General features: G+C 46.6%; 1 protein-coding gene across 5 annotated transcripts in view; it reads right to left on the bottom strand.

Moving 5' to 3' along the window:
• LOC138521951 (mucin-2-like) overlaps positions 1-18,922 on the bottom strand; it is a 219,139-nt gene that overhangs the window by 65,838 nt on the left and 134,379 nt on the right. Inside the window, exon 3 of one of the 5 annotated variants that reach the window (XM_069635133.1) lies at positions 14,069-14,115. The exons of the other annotated variants lie outside the window; for them this stretch is intronic. The gene's annotated coding sequence lies outside the window, so the exon portion shown is untranslated. Of the gene's footprint in view, positions 1-14,068; positions 14,116-18,922 lie in introns of those variants that run through there. 5 annotated transcript variants of the gene reach the window in all.

Raw genomic sequence — 18,922 nt, 5'->3', positions numbered from 1 at the left:
CAAAGACAGAAGGATAAATCGAAGGACAATGAAGGGACGGACAGCGAGCATATCAAATGAGTGGGTGGGAGGACAAATACTACTCACGTTGGACGGAAAGAATACAGACAAGCCAAAAGACAGTGATAGGGAAGCTTAAAAGAGAGAGGAAAATGAGGAAATAGAAGCGAGATAATTGAGAAAGTTAGAGGGGAAAGAACGAGAATTGGGAAACATAATTAAGGAAGTAGAATAAAGGGAGAGAAGACCTTGAGCAAACAAAGAAAAGGAGCAGAGACGTCAGGAACAAATGAATAGTGAACAGAATGAAAGAGGGCCGGATAAAGAGAGACAAGAAAGGGAAAAGGTGAGAAGACAAAAGAAAGAAAGAGAGAGACAAAGAGAAGCAGAAGAGAAAATAGTGCAAGAAATAGTAAAGGAAAGAGAAAGACAGACAGAGTCAAGTAGAGAAAGATGAGAAAGGGAAGTTGAAAGAATTACAACAGCGCGTGAACCGCAAAGGAAAGAGAGGAACGAAGAACAGGAGCGAGAGAGAGAAAAGAGTCTAGAAAGATGCTTTAAGGAAATGGTGGAGATAATGAAAAACAATACTCTTCCAGGTGAAAATGAGAGAGCAGCCATACGAAGGAGGATTAACAATTTATATAGAAGCAGGAGAGATAGCGGTGCTACCACAAAGATAACCCGGAGCATAGTAGGACCGCCGCAGAAAGAAGAAATGAGTCGATTAGAGAGAGCATTAAGGGGAATATACTAGGTAAACCCTAGACTTTGAAGACGGGGGGACGGAGGGAGCGACGACAATTGTGGAACAATGTGTTCAGATGAGGAAAAGTACAGTAGTGAAAATGAGGGAGAGGAAGGGACTGCGCAAGACCCTTCCATAAGCATGAACCCAGAAAGGGAAGGACAGTGATCTGATGTGGAAGAACTAGAAGAGGAAAAACGCGTGCCCTTACCAGCCCCAGGCGCTCAAAGGAACACACGCGGGACACAGAGCAGATAAGCCCATACACAACCAGGTTGAGAATGTTACCAGGATGAAGGAAAGCAAAAATGACAGGAGCATTCACTAAAACAAAGGTCGCAACCAGTCCTGGGTACAGTGCAGGAGTGACACAATTTCCATTATTATAGAAGGGGGAGGGCGACCACAATATATACCATGGCCACAAATGGATAATGAAAATCTGATGTGCAAGCTACCTTGACTTACGGGGTGGGAAAGTGGATTTATGAGCTAGAAAAACTAACGTCAGGAATGACGGTGACATAAAGAGCCTGCTTGCCGCTACCATAGGTGAGCGGCCTGACAACATATGGAAAAGGGCGTGGTACCCGGGAGTAACCGCACAGAATATGGCCCATGAAGGGGCACTATTTAATAATTGCAGAGCAGATGTATGGATGGCACTTCGAGTACAGTACCCTGACACCTCAGACATGAGGGCAATCATGACGTGCAAGATGCAAGAAGACGAAGACCCTGTTGCGTACATTCAAGAGATTCAAGAGCAATGGTGTCTTGAAATGCATGAACCGTGGGACAAAAACATGTCAATTATTTATCACTTATTATGTCAAGGACTAACCGAACCAGTGCAGAGACAATTGAAAAAACTAGTAGGGATGGAAGCAAAACCATGGCCCGAGATTCAATTGACCATAGTTCACCATTGTCGGTTATTACAGGAGAAGAATAGAATCAAACTTGAAGAAAGAAAGATAGAAGGGGCGAAATGAGTACAGGAAAAATTGTCAACCATTTTCAATGGAAGGAGCGATGTTGACAAACGGAGGGGCAGTGGTTACAACAGAGGCGCAGCAAGGGCAGCCAATGGCTGGTGGGAACGTCGCAGGCCGAGGAGAGTACAGTTATTAGCCAGGGGAGAAGAGGGTTTGCCCTTAGAGGAAGAGGGGGTGGACTTCAGGTTCTTCAAGGAGGAGGGTTTAACAGGGGAAAGCCATGACCTATGGGACCACTGCAGCAGTGCTGGACATGTGGAAAGATGAGACGCATAGCATGAGTATGTTGAAGTGGAATGCAACACAATTGTCAGAATCCAAGAGGGGGATACCAAATCCTCCACCTTATAGTGCTGAGCCATCAGAATATTATTTCCAAGATCACACACACTATCAGAAACTTGCGCTGCAAATACAACCTGCACAACAGCCACAGATGCAGGCACAACAGCCACAAACACAACAGACGGTGATAAAAACGCCAGCACCAGTGTAACAGAATACTATGGCAACCTGGAACCCAAGTACAGGAACAAAAGCATCCACACCTAGACTAGGGAGTGGGACATTGGTAGGGGGAAACCCTTTCACTGGGATGGGAATGAACCTATATCCACAATAGGACAGCTCACAGATTGACCTGATGTGTTCAATCCTATCTGCTACACCTGACCCACAAGAGGAACCACAGATCGGAGTAACCATAGGTGACAAGACGTTTTCCTTTCTTGTAGATACGGGGGCGAGCCGATCGTGTGTTAGAGAGGAGAAATACTCAATGTCAGGCACTGCCATGAATGCACAAGGTTTTCTTCTGGGGCTACACATTTGGTTACATTCACTGATGACTTAACCATTACCACATGGCGGTGGTCTTCAAAACATTTTTGGCCTGGGCCCCCCTGAGCATAATTTGGGCAGGCCGGGCCCCTCCCAAAAATGTCAAATGGACAGTATGTACAAATGGCTATGGACTATTGCGCGCCATCAACGCACCCTACTCCCAGTATAGTCCCTGGGCTCCCCCACCTGCTCCCATCACAGTCGCTAGGCTCTCTCATCCCACTCCTATCCAGTCCCTGGGCTCTCCCCACCCTGCTCCCACCACTATCCCAGTGCTCCCGCCCATCCTGCTACCACCACAGTCCCTGGACTCCCCCCACCCCACAATGCCCCAGCCAGCATTTCCAATGAGCTCTGCAAGGCTGGTGAAGCAAAACGCCCCCAGCCTTGCATGGCTCAGTGAACATGTGCGGCTGGGGAACTGAACTGTCAAAGGGAAACAGTGTTTCTCTTTGACATTTCAGACAGCCCAGGAGCACTCCCTCAGCTGGAAAAAGCAGCTAAGGGAGTGCTCAGTGTTTCACAGGGCTGGCTCCTCGGCTTCTCCATAATGGGTGAGGGGGCCAGTTGATGGACACCATAATCTGTGAGGGGGCCAGTTGACGGACGCCCCCTCGCCCATTATGGAGGAGCTGCCAGGCTTTGAGTGGCCTATCGGGCAATTCCCATACAGAAAATGCAAAATGCTAGTATAGACCAGTCAAAAAGGGTCAATTTGGGCCAGTTTGATGAGTTACTTCACTATGCAGCTAGTAGTTTTGATCATTGTTGCTGAATAAATATTCTTTAAATATCACAATTTTCTTACATTTTAACAAGAAAGAAAAACCTTGGGTGCTATTCAAACAGTCTGTGACTAAAGGAATGAATATCCATTTGCAACTGTGGGCCACTTTTTCATTGGTGCCTGAAACAGTCCAGTATGACAATGTGAGCCGCCCCTGCCCATTTCCTCCAAACTAAAAAAAGTAAAAGAAAACGTTTTTTACATTCGTGCTGCCTCCCGCCCCCCTGGGATGTGGCCGGTTCCCCAGGAGTGTGTGGGGTGGGGGGTGCGCCCCACATTTTCAAGACCTCTGCCATAGGGGAACATGATTTGTCCATGCCGTTATTATATCCGCACCAAACACCAGTCAATGGGCCTCATTACGACCCTTGCGCTCCCAGAATGAAGGGGGCCGGTACGGGACCGGCCCCCTTCATTCCGGGAGCGCATATTACGAGGTTCCCTTCGCGGGACCCGGATCAGATGTCTGGTAAAACCAGACGTCTTTTCCGGGTCCCGCGAGGGGAAGAGGGAGGTAATAACGGGCCAGATGTAATCTGCCCGTTATTACCTCCCTCCACATTCCCATTGAGCCCTATGGGGGCTCAAATAGGAATGGGGAACATCTTCCTATGTTGGAATGACCCGGTTATTCCTCATTGCAGGAACCCGGTAAAGGAGCCCGGTTTGGAGGCAGCCATGGAACTAATGCTCCATGGCTGCCTCCAAACTTGTAATGAGGCCCAATATCATAGGAAGGGACATGATGACTAAACTCAGCATGACCTTTTCATTTACTGACCAAGGAATAGTGTCTTCCACTCCTGGGATTCATTATATGAACGCAGGCAAATCTGGATTGGCCTTTTCAGGACAGAAAGCGCAAACGGGTGTGCCTTTGGATTTTGAAGTGTTTCAATATGGAGTAAATTTCCTATTAGCATAGCTTCCGGGGTTATAGATCAAAGGATCGAAAAAAAGGGTTGAATGACAAAAGGGTCGAGGCAATTCGACCGAAAAAAAGGATTGAATTTATTATTATTTTTTTTAGGGTAAAAACACGCTTTTAAAGCTACACTAGAGCAAAAAAAAGATATATTTAAAAAATGTTTTCGATCCTTTGGTTTTCGGTCGAATGTACTCGACCCTTTTGCATTCGACCCTTTTGCTTTCGACCCTTTAACTGGACACCGCTTCCGGGTATCAGGGGCAAACTATTATGACTACCCCTAGAATCCTTATTCAGACCACAGGTTCCTATGGATGAGGAAGATGCACATGTATTTCCATTTGTGCTAGAAGCAGTCCTACTAAGGGAAGAAAGGGTGGTTTCCAAGGAACTGATCATGAAGGAAAGGCGTGGCGAGCAGTAATAGCTTTGGATGAGGGACGCAGACTGACTGATTTGACCGACGAGGAATTGTTCACACACGAAAATTCAGATGATGAAGTAATATTCTTCATAAGCCTCACGTATTGGATGAAGATTGAGAACAGAGAAGTGCCACAGAGGATGGCAATGATTGAAAAGACACCATAATTTTTCAAAGAAGACTTGGCACAGGTGCCAGACTCATTGTAGACCAGCAGTCCCTATGACGTTGGCCTGCTTAAAAGAGTAGGTGCAGTCAAGAGTAAGTTAAAGCAAGGAGCAATTGTACCAAGAGTAAAACAATACCCCATGTCAAAGGAAGCAGATAAGGGCATTTATGTTAAAATCTCAGTGTTCATGCACCAGGGAATACTGGTTCCCTCTGACTTCCCTTGCAACACAGCAGTGTACTCAGTGAAAACATCGACGGGGTTGGGAGGGTCGTGGAGATTTAGTCAGGATTGGCGCCTGTTAAACAACATTGTTGAAGAAGAATTTCCATTGGTCCCAAATCCAGCCACAATATCATGCAATATTCCAGCCAAAGCTGCACCTGTTCTTTTCAATCCCCTTCATGAAGAATCACATATACAAAACAAATACAAGTGGAAACATACTTGTTTACCACAGGGGTACTGCGAGTCACCATCCATCTTTAACAGGGTACTCCAGATGGACTTAGGAAATGTACATCTTGACAGCGCAGTCATTCAGTATGTGAATGATATTTTGGGGTGTAGCGACACAGAGGAGCAGTGCAGAAAAGATTCAGTGCAGTTGATGAGAATCCTGGCAGACAAGGGGTATAACGTTGTCTGAAGGCATCACGAATGAGACACAGACAACAGAATAAAGTTTGACCAATAAACCTTTTTTTTCAACAAAACATTTTATTAAGCATTTTCATAATGTATACATCAACATGGCTAATAGACACAAATGCAGACAATTCAAGAACCATTGGGTGCCGAAGTACCTTCCAGTGTTCATTTCTCAGGGATACAGCAGTTTAATTGTTTCATTTTGTAGCAAGTCCCACTGCGTTTGTCCATGGGGTTTCCATGCACTGTTTCCAGGGTTTTAGTAATTCTGATATGTCAGTTAAAGTTCTTATATTCTGAGATTGTCCATAAGGCCTGTTGTTTGAGATCAATGTGTCTGTAATTCTATTTGAGCCAACAGGTTATGGCAGTTATCCCTGGACATTTCTCCCAGTAGTCCAGGAAGGGGGCCCATGTGTTGTAAAATGTGTTCATTATTTTTTTCAGAAACTACTATGTCCCAACATTTCACCCACCACATGGGGAGTGCAGGGCCGTCAGGGTGCTTCCACATGCAAGTTATATTGATTTTGGCCGCGGAAAGTAGTTGGGTGCATATGTTTGCTATGTGCCCCATTAATGGGAAGGCCCATTCTCCAGATTCCCCTAATAGCGCTATACACAGGTCCCATGGAATGGCCAGACCAGTAATCAGCCGAATTTGCTCCAACAACTCTCGTCAGAATTGAGTGGCTTTTGGGCAAGACCATAGCAGATGGAATAAGGAGCCAGTAGACGAACATCCTCTCCAGCAATGCGGCGGAATCGTGAGGTTACTGTACATGTACCACCTATAGCACACTTTAAACCCCCCTTCCTTGTTAGTGACACATTTAGAGCTTTTATGCACCCGAGCCCATATCTGATCCCAGTCTTCTAATTCTAGTGCCCCACCCAGATCCCTTTTCCAGCTAAGCATGTATTTTTCCTTCCTATTAGGGTCAGATTTATCGAGTAATCGGTACAGGGTTGAGATTTTGCCTTTGGGAGGTGATGTTGTTAGGGTACGCTCTAGAGCAGTTAGATCCCTCCCCCCACTAGCCCTCACGGCGCTATGCGAGAACCGGACCCTTAATTGTGTGTAATGGCATCTTTTGGCCTCCGACACCTGGAATTTTCTTTTACACTCTTCAAATGTTAAAGGAGTCCCATTGATTAGGAAGTCTGATACTCGCGGTAGGCTGCCCTCCCTCCAACCAGAAAATCCTTGGGGAGGCAAGCCAGGAGTGACATCAGGGTGGTCCAAATTGGGGTTAGGGGACCGAGAGTGCCTGTGCATCCCCATTTGCGGGATGCTTTTCTCCAACTTATAATCGTGTTCTTAGTAGCTGTCAGTGGGCCTGAGTTTAAGGTGTTTCGGGGACTGTGATGTGTGGGAGAGAGGCTAGTGGAGCCAGGCTCCATGCTTCCTCTAACTGCTTCCATTGGGGCAGGTTAGTGGTTGCTCCCCATGTAAAAGCATGAGAGAGTTGTGCTGCTCGGCAGTATCTGGATACATCCGGGACCCCCAGCCCACCCGTGCCTGTGTCGCGGAGCATAATCCGTTTTGCTATGCTTGGTTTTTCCCTGCAGACACATTTCAGTATGCTTTTTTGCAGTTTTTGGAGGTCTCCCTCCGGGATGTGGACTGGCAGAGCTGCACAGTGATAAATTACTCTCGGCACTATGTTAATTTTTACCGCTGTTATTCTCCCTAACCAGGAAATCTCTTGCTTGTGTCAGTGCTCTAGGTCTTTATGCAGCTCACTGAATAATTGTGGGAAGTTCGTTCGGTATATGTGTTCCGCTTTGTTTGGGATTTGCACGCCTGCATACCCGGCACAATTCTTGACCCAGGGGATGGGCTGTCTGGATGCAAGAGTCTCCCTGTGTTTTCGCGAAATGTTAGTTGCCAAGGCCGCCAATTTTGAGTAACTGACCCTAAAGCCTGATGCCTTACCAAATGCCTCGATTTCTTGCCATAGGGCCTCCATCCAGCTGTCTGCCTGAGTTAGAGTGAGAAGGACATTGTCTGCGTACATAGCAGCTTTGTAGTCGTGTTTGCCCACTTTCACGCCCTGTATGCATGTGTTTTGGCGGATTTTGATGGCAAATGGTTCCATTGAAAGGGCGAATATCAATGGCGATAGTGGGCAGTCTTGTCGAGTACCTCTAGAGATGTTGATCTTGTCTGACTTTGTGCCGTTCACCCTCAGAGATGTGGTGGGATGCTCGTAGTTGGACATCGACCATTTTATAAAGTTGGGCCGTAACCAAAATAGAATATTGGGCCTCATTACGAGTCTGGCGGTAACCATGTCGGTAAACCCGCAAGGCTGCCGCCGGACTCATGCATTTTTCCGGCAACTGCCTCCAGTTAAACACCGGGGGATTACGACCCTGGTGTTCTTGGAAGTCAGGCGCACGAAAAATGTAAATCCCCCTTCCCATTTGAGTCCCATAGGACTCAATGGGAATGGGGATGAGGGAAGCACTGGTACCGTTAATAACGGTGCTGGTGCTTCCCGTGAGTGTGCAGGCGTGTGCCGCCCCACCCGCCAGGTCAGACCTGGCGGGCGGGGCGGCAGACGCCCGCAAACTCGGAGTGTGCCGGTCCGGTAACAACGGTGCCGGTAGGCTTACCGGCACCATTGTTACCAGACCGGCACACTCGTAATGAGACCCACTTTGACCTACTCTGCATCCCTTATTAACTATCCTGTAAATCACTGCCTTATCGATATTCGCTTGAATGTATATTTTGTAAATTTTGTAAATCTTCCTGTAATACTCCTGTAATACTCTGTCACATGCCTTGTCATGCCTTCATCTTGTTGTAACTAAGTTAAGCGCCCGGTTGCCCCTGGGCCTGGTGCGCTATAGAAATAAATAAAATACAAAATACAAATACAGTGTCTGTCTAATGTAACCCCAGTCTAGCAAGTTGAACGTCTTGTGTGCGTCAAGAGAAATGACTGCCAGTTCTGCGCCCATTCTAGTGCCACTTTCTATCAGAATGATGGTGCGTCTGATATTGTCTTGGGTGTTACGCCCAGGAATGAACTCTGTCTGATCTGGGTGAATAATTCAGGGAGAACTGTCTGTAGCCTGGCAGCAAAGACCTTAGAAAAGATCTTTGCATCATTGTTCATCAAGGTGATCGACCTGTATGAGGCGCAAGTGCTCGGGTCCTTGCCCGGTTTGGGGGCAGGTATTTTCAGTGATTCTTCCATAGAAGGGGTGATACTGCCTGTTGTCAGAAAGGAGTTGAATAGGGAGGAAAGCTGCTGGACTAGTTTATGGGCAAATGCCTTATAAAACCGGGCCGTGCGTGCATCAGGACCCGGGGCAGCATTCTTCAGAGATTTTATTGCCTCCACCATCTCCTCTGTTGTGATCGACCATTCTAGGGCATTCAGCTGGACAGAGAGTTTGAGACTTGGGTTCCGTATCGGGCCCTGACATAATGTCTCTATGGTGTCCTACCAATATCTCCTCTGCATATCGGGCTGTACCATCCGCCCACTTGAGTTTTAGAATATTATTTCTCATATGGACTTTTTTCAGTTGATAGACTAGCAGGTGGTTTGCTTCCTTACCATTTATATAATAGTATTGCTTGGTGTAAGCAAAAGTGCAGTTGCTCAAGTGTAGCTGCTGTCTGGCTGTCGCTGTCTATAACTGGGGGGTTGTACTACCCTCTATGATTCAAAAAAGCAGGCAAAGTAGTTTAAATGCGAGCTGGTTTTAAACCCTTTTGGCAGCCCGTCTAACTGGGGCAATGTTAGGCAGAAACCTGTGCAGTTCCCTTAGGGACCACTGCAAAGGATTTAGGACTACAGGTGGTTGGCAGTAAACCCAATTGGTAGCAGTCTGTACCACCCAGATTTACCTGGTAGCTGTGGCTGAGCAGTCAGACCCCTCTCAAGATGAGTTAGGCAGTATATAGAGTATACACAATAGGTACAGAGATACAGTAGCACAAGCAAACACTGACCAGAGCTTTGGTGTAAAAGTATATAATTATTTATTTAAAGACACACTAGCACAAATAGAGGTAAATAAATTCAACACACAGTCACTATTATATATATACAACCCTAGTTACTTATTAGACAAGCCTTAATGAGAAACACCACTTATTTTCAGACAGAGGTGAGCGCTTAACATAAGATGGCACTCTAATAAGTTATTAAAAAGGGAGGGAAAAAGGCAGAGTTATGAAAGCACACAAATTTCAATACTTTTCAAAGAACCACAGTGAGGCAGGTTAGGCAAAGTCTACTGGAGAGCAAGGAAGTTCAAATGCCAGGACCACTCTTAAAGAGAGCAAACAAAATGTGTCCAGGATCACACAGTGGGGTTATGCCCAAAGAGTCTTTGTAAATAGTTCACAAAAAGATTGAGATCAAGTCAGGAAAAGTTAGTTAACAGGTCCCAGGCTAACCCAGGTCAAAAAGTCGAGGATTTACTGTCACCCCAAACGATCTGTTGCAAGGGAAGCCAGGCGGGACACAGTACCTGAAAGTGGGAAGAACGCTCCAGCGGGGGCAGTTGTTCCTGGCAGCGGGTGCAAGTCGGTGTTTCGTCCAGAGGAAGAGGAGGTCTCTACATGGAGGAAAGCTGAAGGTCGTTGCGCTGCCAGGGAAGAAACCAGCCACGGAGTTTCCCGGTTACAAGGTACCACCCTTTTCTTCGCGGTAGTGGTAAAATGTGGTATTCCGGTTGTCGGGGTGCTTGGCACGGGCAAGGCGGCCACGAGATGGTCCAGGAAGGCGAAAAGACGGGCAAAATGGTTATCCCCACCAGTCAAAGGAAGAAGATCTCCTAGTGCTGCAATTAGTCTTCTAACATCTTACCCAGACGTAGACCAAATATGAGGTCAGACTTTAGCCGGGCATAGAAGACCTACAATCAACGTCTCCTTCTATTGTACTTACATTCTGTGTTCCTTTTACTTACTAGCAAGTTTGAGTGTTCTGTCTATGCATTAGATACCTGCAAACATTCTACATTGGTTATCCAGTCATAACCATCCTTGCGTTCGTTACAATGGTTTTCACGTACTGTTACGTATATAAAAATACTTAAATCATTTGTAAAATAAAGAATATCAGCTAACTAAAAAGCTGATATTTTCAAAAAGTAAAGAGACATGTGTTCACTTGCAATGGGCTTTTTGTTTTCAACAATGGTTGCCTCAGTTAGACAGGCTGCCAAAAGGATTTAAAACCAGCTTGCATTTAAACTACTTTTTATTTTTTTGATCAAAACATTTTTATAACATTTTTCACACATACATAAACATTACACATAACACTGTGCATTGCAGGGGAAGGAAGAGACAGAGGGTAAACCATAAGCGGGGTCAAAACAAAATTGGGGAGGGGCCTCTGCCCCTTGGACCATCTAGTCTTTGATGCGGGAACACAGGACACAGCTCCCGTGCGGCGGGCCCGCCAGTCCATGGGCACCTTGCCCTTAACGCTCCTATTGCCAGTGACGCTGCTTCGGGGACTTAGCCATCGTCTTCCAATCTTTGCCAAATTTTGCTCACTTTTTGCGGGCATCCCCTTGCTGCGTATACCCTGCGTTCCATTGTTACACAGATGTCCACGTCCGTGATCCATTGATCATAGCCAGGTGTTCTTTCCGATCCCCATAGCTGTGCAATGTTCCTTCTCAGTATCACTGTAGCGGTTGACTAGAGCAGTTTCTCATACCGGGTCAGGTCACATTCATCGGAAATCCCTAACAGGAGTTGCTTTGGTCCCCTTTGTATTGGCTTGCCCATGACTCTGGACAGTTTGTCACAGCATTTCCGCCATAGTTGCTGTATTTTGTCGCATTCCCATATGATGTGGAAGAAGGTTCCTTCCTTGCGCCTGCATCGTATGCATCGCGGGTCCGAGACCCTGCCCCATCGGAAGAGTGCCACTCTTGGATAGTAAATACGATGTAGGATCTTGAGTTGGACCAGTCGGAGCCTCGAAGAGATGGTCGCCTCACAGGGGTACATCAAAGCTTCCGTCCAGTCCTCCGATTGTAGAGGGCCAACTTCTCGCTCCCACCTGGCCCTCGCATTTAAACTACTTTTTGAATCAGAGAGGTTAGGACAACCCCCCAGTTATAGATTCTCAGGCCCTCCAGTCCTCCCTGCTCCTGGGCAGCCTCTTATTGTTTAATTGTGGCTGTCGCTGTCGTCTGCTATCCTTGTTGCCTGTGGGAAAGGTGCTGGTCTCTGCTACTATTCGCAGATTCGTGGGCTGAAGTGGTATGGACTGAGTCCTCATCCACAAACTTTATTGACTTTGACGGCTAATGGCTAAGAGCAGCCGAGGTTCTACTCCTTTGCTTTTTTTCTTTCTTTTCGTTTCTAACAGTGCTTTGCTATGCCTCCACTCCCAGAAGTAATTGTTATTCACCTTGCACGCGCATTTGCAAAAGTGCAGTTGCTCAAGTGTAGTTGCTGTCTGGCTGTCTAGCTGGAGAGTGGGAGGTGGAGGCCATATTCCAACGTGGTAAGATTAGAAACCGATATTTATAACCCACACGGATTCGTTTTTAAAATGTCTGTAAATATGTATTCTTTAAAATCATGCATGCCCGTGACCCTGCCCTTGCCTTTTCCGCATGTGATCACCGAGGCAGCAAATATAACTGTTTCTCAGGCCAGAAAAACCCTATTGACATCTGTAGTGAAATCACGCAGATCACAAAAATCTCAACGGTCTGTATCCCTCTCAGCGGTCATCCGTTCCTTCTGTGTGACGGATTCAAAACGAAAGACTCACCTGAAATGAGCCATCATGTGATCTCGGACAAAACAGTCTGCGAGACCGGCTGTTCACTCGCATCACTTGATGGTGAAGAAAGGAGTTTATTTTCGGTTTTGAAAGAACCCCAACAAAACGTGCACAATATGCCTCCATCATGCAAACTAACTGATACCACTTTGGAAATTCCATGCATAGCAGGGGACCTACAACCAATTCAAATGCAATCCCTAAACACTAGCATACATTCAGAACAATTGCCATTTCCATTGAATGCTCCAGCTATATGTTCAGTGCTAGCGCAACACAAATTATGTGAGGCGCATGAGGCCCTAACAATAGCGGGGGTGATAGATGACTGTGTTAGATTTCATGAACACCACTAACAATACATCTCCTGACTCTCAAGAAATATTGTATATTTGTTCTAACACTGGTGATCTGATTCAGTTACATGAAGAAAAAGACATTGGCAATTTGACAAATAATGCAATGGTTACATCAGTACATAAAGGGGATGTGTTGCGAGGGAATGCACTAGAACTATTGAAATCGCCAATTATGTTTGACAAATCACCCATTCTCTCCTCGAGCAAGTTGTTATCTTTCATTGCGCCGACTCCACGGCACTCAAGATTTAACGAATTGGCCGAGGAACGTCAATATTTTATCCGCGATCATCAGCATAGTCGATTTCCGTTCCCGGAAGAGCCTGCGCTGAACAACACGCTAAGTGCCATGAATACGGCACTTTTAACTTTAGCAAGATTGTATGAAACTCTAGATGAGAAAATGAACAAACAAATGTTTATTCTGACGCAGATCTTAAAAGAGACCAAAGGGTCTGCGTACTGTCATGAAATGGAAAATTGCAGTGGAAATGGACAGTGAAGAAGTCGAAGCCGCCTATTCATGACCAAGATGAGGATGTCGGAGCTAAAAAACTCAGGGAGAGTTATGACATTTCAAAGTAATCGATAAACCAAAAAAATGTTTTACTTCCAGGCCACGATCAAATCTTTGTTAAAAAATTATCGATTATTGACAGACAATCAATCAAACAGTAGAAAATTCAAGAGTGTAACTGTGGACTTGACAAAAAAATCTAAAACAGGCATTGTGTGCCACCACAAATAGCACCCCTGACGAGCCTCCAGCTACGACTGTAGGTAACTCTTGACATGTGTACCAACTGCATAAACAACCCATCGAACAACAAGAAATCCATATTAATGGAGGAAAAAAGAAAAAGAAAAATAATACAGTCAAAAAAAGAATTATACTCAGACAAGTCTAAAACGAAAACTAGGCGATACGTAAAAATGTTATCCACTGCAAAGAAAACAATGGGGTCCGGTGCAAGCATTATATGCTAAATCATTAGAAAAAGATGGCAATTCTAAACCAATGAGCTATAAACCATTAAATGATCTGGTGGCACTAACGTCCGCTAGAGAGCCTCTTGAAGCCCCCAAATTACAACGGCCCATAAGCACAACCCTTGAACTAGACTCGGTTGATAAAACCAAATCAGCAACTCCTTCCATGCAAGAACTAAGGGAAGAGATAAGAGCCTCAATTGCGCTCTTTTTTTAAAAATTGTGTTTCAGTTCAAAAGAACTTTTCACAAAGAGTAAACATACACAAAACAGATAAGAATTGCGCTCTATATATCTCAAAATCAAGGCGCTGGGCACAACACCTGTAACAACCAAATAGTGCCAACGGTAATTCCAAATTTTACTTCGCTTATAAAAGGGCCTACCTCCAATCAAAACGAACTTCAAGAAGACCTGGCTCCTGCGAGTATACCTAGAAATAGAGAATTCACAAATGTAAATAAGCAATCCCTTCTACTCTCTAAATCAGCAAGAGACTTTAATAATCTATCAGATAATAGTTCGGACAAATATAGAAACCACCATCGTCTATTGCTCAAATGCAGAGATCATCCCTTTATAAAATATGATCTTAATAGAGCAAGCATTTTGAATAGCTGCTCAGAAATACCAGCCCTAGCTGACCTCTCCTCCACAGATATCGATTTGGTTGAATTTATGGATCATGCAGACCTAACGGAAGCCAGGCTTTATATTCGATCAGGCATGATATTAAATACACTCTGGCAAGCTAGGATTACCTTGTATGATCTTGAATTTATTTTGAATGAAGAGACTGCTCAAAGTAAGGAGTTAGAATTTCCACAAATAAAATCTAAACCACGGATCTATGGTAATATAAGGAGAGAGCAGCAGGGTGCGCCTCCCCTTTCTGGTTCCTATGACACGAGGCAACAGGCCCAAGGGAGAAGATCATAACAACTCCCGGCAATTGAAAACATTAGTTTACTCTCTTGGACCACGAGAGGCCACAGGCATTTTATTAATTCATCAAATAATGACCTAACCAATTATGACATCATCGTGTTCTAAGAAACATGGCTCGTAGGTGCCCCCGTTTGGGATCTGTACACAATATTAACAGTACCGGCTTTAAGTAATGCTAGTGGCCGTCCAATGATAGGTCTTCTTATGGTGATTAAAAAATCAAAAAACTTTAAAAGTCAAGTTTGTGTGATGCCGGAAATGCATCTGAGGGACAGGGCCTCTGAATCCTTGTCCTTTCTCTGTTTTTACCGTGTGTTCTGTCATGTTTTCTGCCCAGGAGTCCATGAGGGACTCCTGGCAGTGCAGCTCTCTTTTGATTTGGTGAACAGACCCATGGGATACCCTTATGGCACCCATGGGTAGGGGTACAACCCTGTGCCCCTAGTGTATGTTTTTGGGCACCTGTGGGTGGCCCACAGAGCAGGGTATGGGCTGGTGGCAGCTCCATGCTGAATTTGACAGGTGCTCTGGGTGTCCTCCATTTTGGGATACCCAGGCCCTGCCAATGGAATCAGTTGATTCCTGATAGGAAACAAGATGGCCCCTGTGGCCTCTTGCTTTCTATTGCCTGTTATCTTGTTTTTCCCAAAGTCCTGGGAAGCCCTGACTCTGTCCCTTCCCCCTGACTGGCTGTTGGGTGGAAGTTCCATATATGGTGTTGTTGTAAAGGCCCAGCTAGACTGACTGGAGCCTTCCCAGTGACTGTATGTTATGGGTACCTCCTGTGGGTGGGACCTGGGTGAATGGAGTGTGTGACCAATATACACTCCTTGTTGTGGTTGTCTGGTTTCTGGCATGAGAGACAAAGACTGAGACAGCCCTGCCCGAAACTGGCCTGAATGCAGTGTGTAGTGTTGAATGGCTGGGTACTTGTCCCAATCCACATTCCTTGTTGTGAGTGTCTGAAAGGGAGGAGTGTGGCCTGAATGCACTGTGTGCCTGATTGGCTGACTGACTGCATGAATGCCCTTCTGTGTGATTGGCTGCTGTGTGTATGCCAGCAGTGTGGATGAGAGACAGAATAGTATATCTGGGGACCTCTCACCACTGGAAATTGTTCAGAAGCATTCAGAAGCTGAGTCTCCACTCAAGAGTAACTGGATTTGCTGATCCTCGACGTCCAGCTGGAAGAAGAAGACTTGCTGTGGCATTTGCTTCGACGGAACTGAAGGTTGTCGAAATTGTCGAGGGCTGACCCGAGAGAGGACCTGGCTAGGCGCCCTCTTCCCGTGCTCCGAGGGACCATCGAGCACCGCTGAATCTTCGCCGAAGCGCCCTGGAAGTCAGACCCTCGAAAGGCTGCCGACCCGAGACGGGACCGCCGAGGAGATCGAAGTGAAGCACCCGGACATCGACGCCGTCGAAGTCCATTGCCGTCGACCAGGGTTCGCAGGTCTGTGTAACCGCTGGAGGCCCGTCGAAGTTGTGTGCCCAGCCGTGGGAACCACTTGACGCCGTGCCGCCGACGATCGGAGCCGTCCGCTCCATTGCCTAAGAACATTCAATCGAAGGACTCTCTCGACCGCATCGTCGACCGCTTATCCTGCCGGAGAAAGTCGAGGACGACCAACGCGCCGAGGAGAAACCTGCCGGTGGGTTTCCCGCCACCCGACGACCCCAAAGACTCGGACGACTCGACGCCCTTGCTGGGCTCCCGTCTCTACAATCTTTGCGGTCCAGAACTATTGTCATCGAGGTGCCCCGCACACCTCCGCCTTGCAGGACGCCGACGCCCCGACGCCGACGAGCACCGCTCGGACGGAGCTGCCGCCTCTTCGACAACGTTCGGCCTCGTTTGTCGACGGACGTTCGACGCCCCGTGCCTCCCGCCTGAAAAGGAAGGCATTCAAGAAGGGCCGTCGATTCCCCGTCGCCGAACAGCGAGTCCCTCGACGCTTGTCGACGCCTTTTCGAGGAACTCGACTCCACCAGGTACATTGGGGGGGTAAAAACATTATAGGAGAGAAATAGACTATTGAACAATATCTGGACTGGGCTGGTGTTATATCTCTTTATTTTGCAGGTTGCCCAGGTGGGGGGATCTCCACACAGAACTGTGTCCAGTAGCAAGGGCCAGTATTCCGCCTATTGTTTCAACCCTCTGTTATCTCTCCTCTCTCTATTGCTGGTTTCCTTCTTATTGATCTGTGTGCCATTTCTACAGTATTGTGAATGCACTTTAATGAGGTCTAATATTAGTGGTACCACTTTAGAATTGTAGATATTTACCATTGCTGATTTTCCTGAGCACAAAGTGCGTTATTGTGATAAGTGTACATAACCCTTGAATATTAATTATATAAAGACTGTGTTTTCAGTAATACAGTGTGTGGACATTCCTTTGTGGGGGCTTGGGGATACACTGTACTTAAGAACCAGCCTGCATCACCTCCTGAGAAGCTAGGCCTTGATTGCTCGCCCATCGCTACCGTATTAGAGAATCTTGGCTGGGGTCCTCTGTGCCTCCCCTCTACCATATAGAGAGCAGAAGTACAGACCCCCCCACCGGTCTTCTTTACAAAGCTGGTGGCAGCGGTGGGATGCTTATGGTTTTAAGACTCAGTGTATAACCGTGCCACTTACAAAATATCCGCACTTTATTAGATTAAGGTTTGGGTGTGTACCAAATAACTGCATTACAGGCAATGGAGCCCATTGCAAATGGTAAATTGACTCGGATGAGCTTAGAGGCTCTCCAGAGTGCTTGTGAAGCCAGGGAGTTGGACTTTGTGGATAAGTCTAGGGCTGAGCTGATAGCTGCCCTGGTGGACTACCAGACTGATGGTGAAACCCTTGATGAAGGGGGGGATGCAACCAGTGAGGACTCTGCCCCTGGGGTTGTCGCTGAATCTGTTTCTGGGAATGCCACCATTCCTGCTGCCTCTGTTCCAAACCCCAGCAATTCCATGGAACTTGAGTTATTAAGGATGAAATTGGCCTTTGAATATCGCAAGTTGGAAATAGAAGCTGAGCTTAAGAAAGAGGAGCTGGCACAGCAAGTGGAACTCAAGAATAGGGATCTTGCGCTCAAAGACAAGGACACTGAATGTCAGAGAATCCAGCTAGAGAGAGCTAGAGTGGAGACTTCAGCTAGACCAATTGAGAGTGGCAGGTCCCCAGCCACCAAGTTTATGAAAGATTTGGTTGGTGTGTTTGTGGAGGGTTCAGATATCCTCCAATGGATTGAAGCGTTTGAAATGGCTTGTGCAATTCATGATGTAGATAAAAGAGATTGGGCTAAGTGTTTGTTAAGCAGAGTGCCTCAAACTGGATATGACTGTATTCTGAAGCTGAGTGTGGAAGAAAGGGGTCAGTATGAGTGTATGAAGTCTGCTTTGATTGCCAAGTTTGGCAAGACACCTGCCCAATACCTTAAAAGGTTCAGGGAATTTAAGAAAAGAGAGAATGTGTCTTGGGTTGACTGGGTGAGTACTGCGCACATGAACATGATGGGGTGGATTGATGGATACAAGGTGAAAACTTTTGTTGAGTTGTCCCACCTCTTGTTTTTTGAGCATTTTTCTGAAGCCTGTTCACCAGAGCTGCGTCAGTATGTGGCTGACCAGAACATTTTGGACCCCTTTAAGCTGGCTAGGTTGGCTGACAAGTGGGTCTCCCACCGGGTGTCCCCTAAGGACTCCAGTGGGAAGGACAAGGACAAAGAAAAGGGGGCCTCTCAGAAAGCTGAGGAGTCCCAAAAGCAGTCACAGTCGGGTAAACCAAAACCTTCCTCTCCTAAGACCCAAAAATCTAGTGGGGATAAGTCCTCTGTGGGTGGGAATAAGAGTAGTGGTCCACCTGCTGCAAAGCAGGCTCCCAGTGGTTCCAGTACCGTACCCCGCACTCCTGGCACTTGTTGGGATTGTGGGGCTCTGGATCACAAAAGGGGTGACCCCAAGTGTAAAGGTAAGGCACTTGGAGTACAGGCTGTCAGCCTGACCTACCCTTACCCCGTGTCTGAGGTGGAGGCCACTGTCCTCCCCTCCTCTACAGGAATCACATTTGGTGCTCCAGTAGAGATTTCCTTAGTGTCCCTTGGGGCCTGGGACCAGTACGCAGAAGTACTGGCGACTATCCCACAGAACACCCGTAGATTTTTGAGAAGTGTCCTCTTGAATGGCCAGCCTTCTACTGGTTTGAGAGACACTGGGGCAAGCATGACAGTGGTGGACAGGACCCTGCTCAAGCCAGAGGACTATGAAGGTGCTCCTCTGCAAACCACCAGGTTAGCT

The sequence above is a fragment of the Ambystoma mexicanum genome, chromosome 13, assembly GCF_040938575.1.
Source record: "Ambystoma mexicanum isolate Mex_15411 chromosome 13, UKY_AmexF1_1, whole genome shotgun sequence".
NCBI classification, from domain to species: domain Eukaryota; kingdom Metazoa; phylum Chordata; class Amphibia; order Caudata; family Ambystomatidae; genus Ambystoma; species Ambystoma mexicanum.
This window is presented reverse-complemented; position numbering and strand designations above follow the sequence as displayed.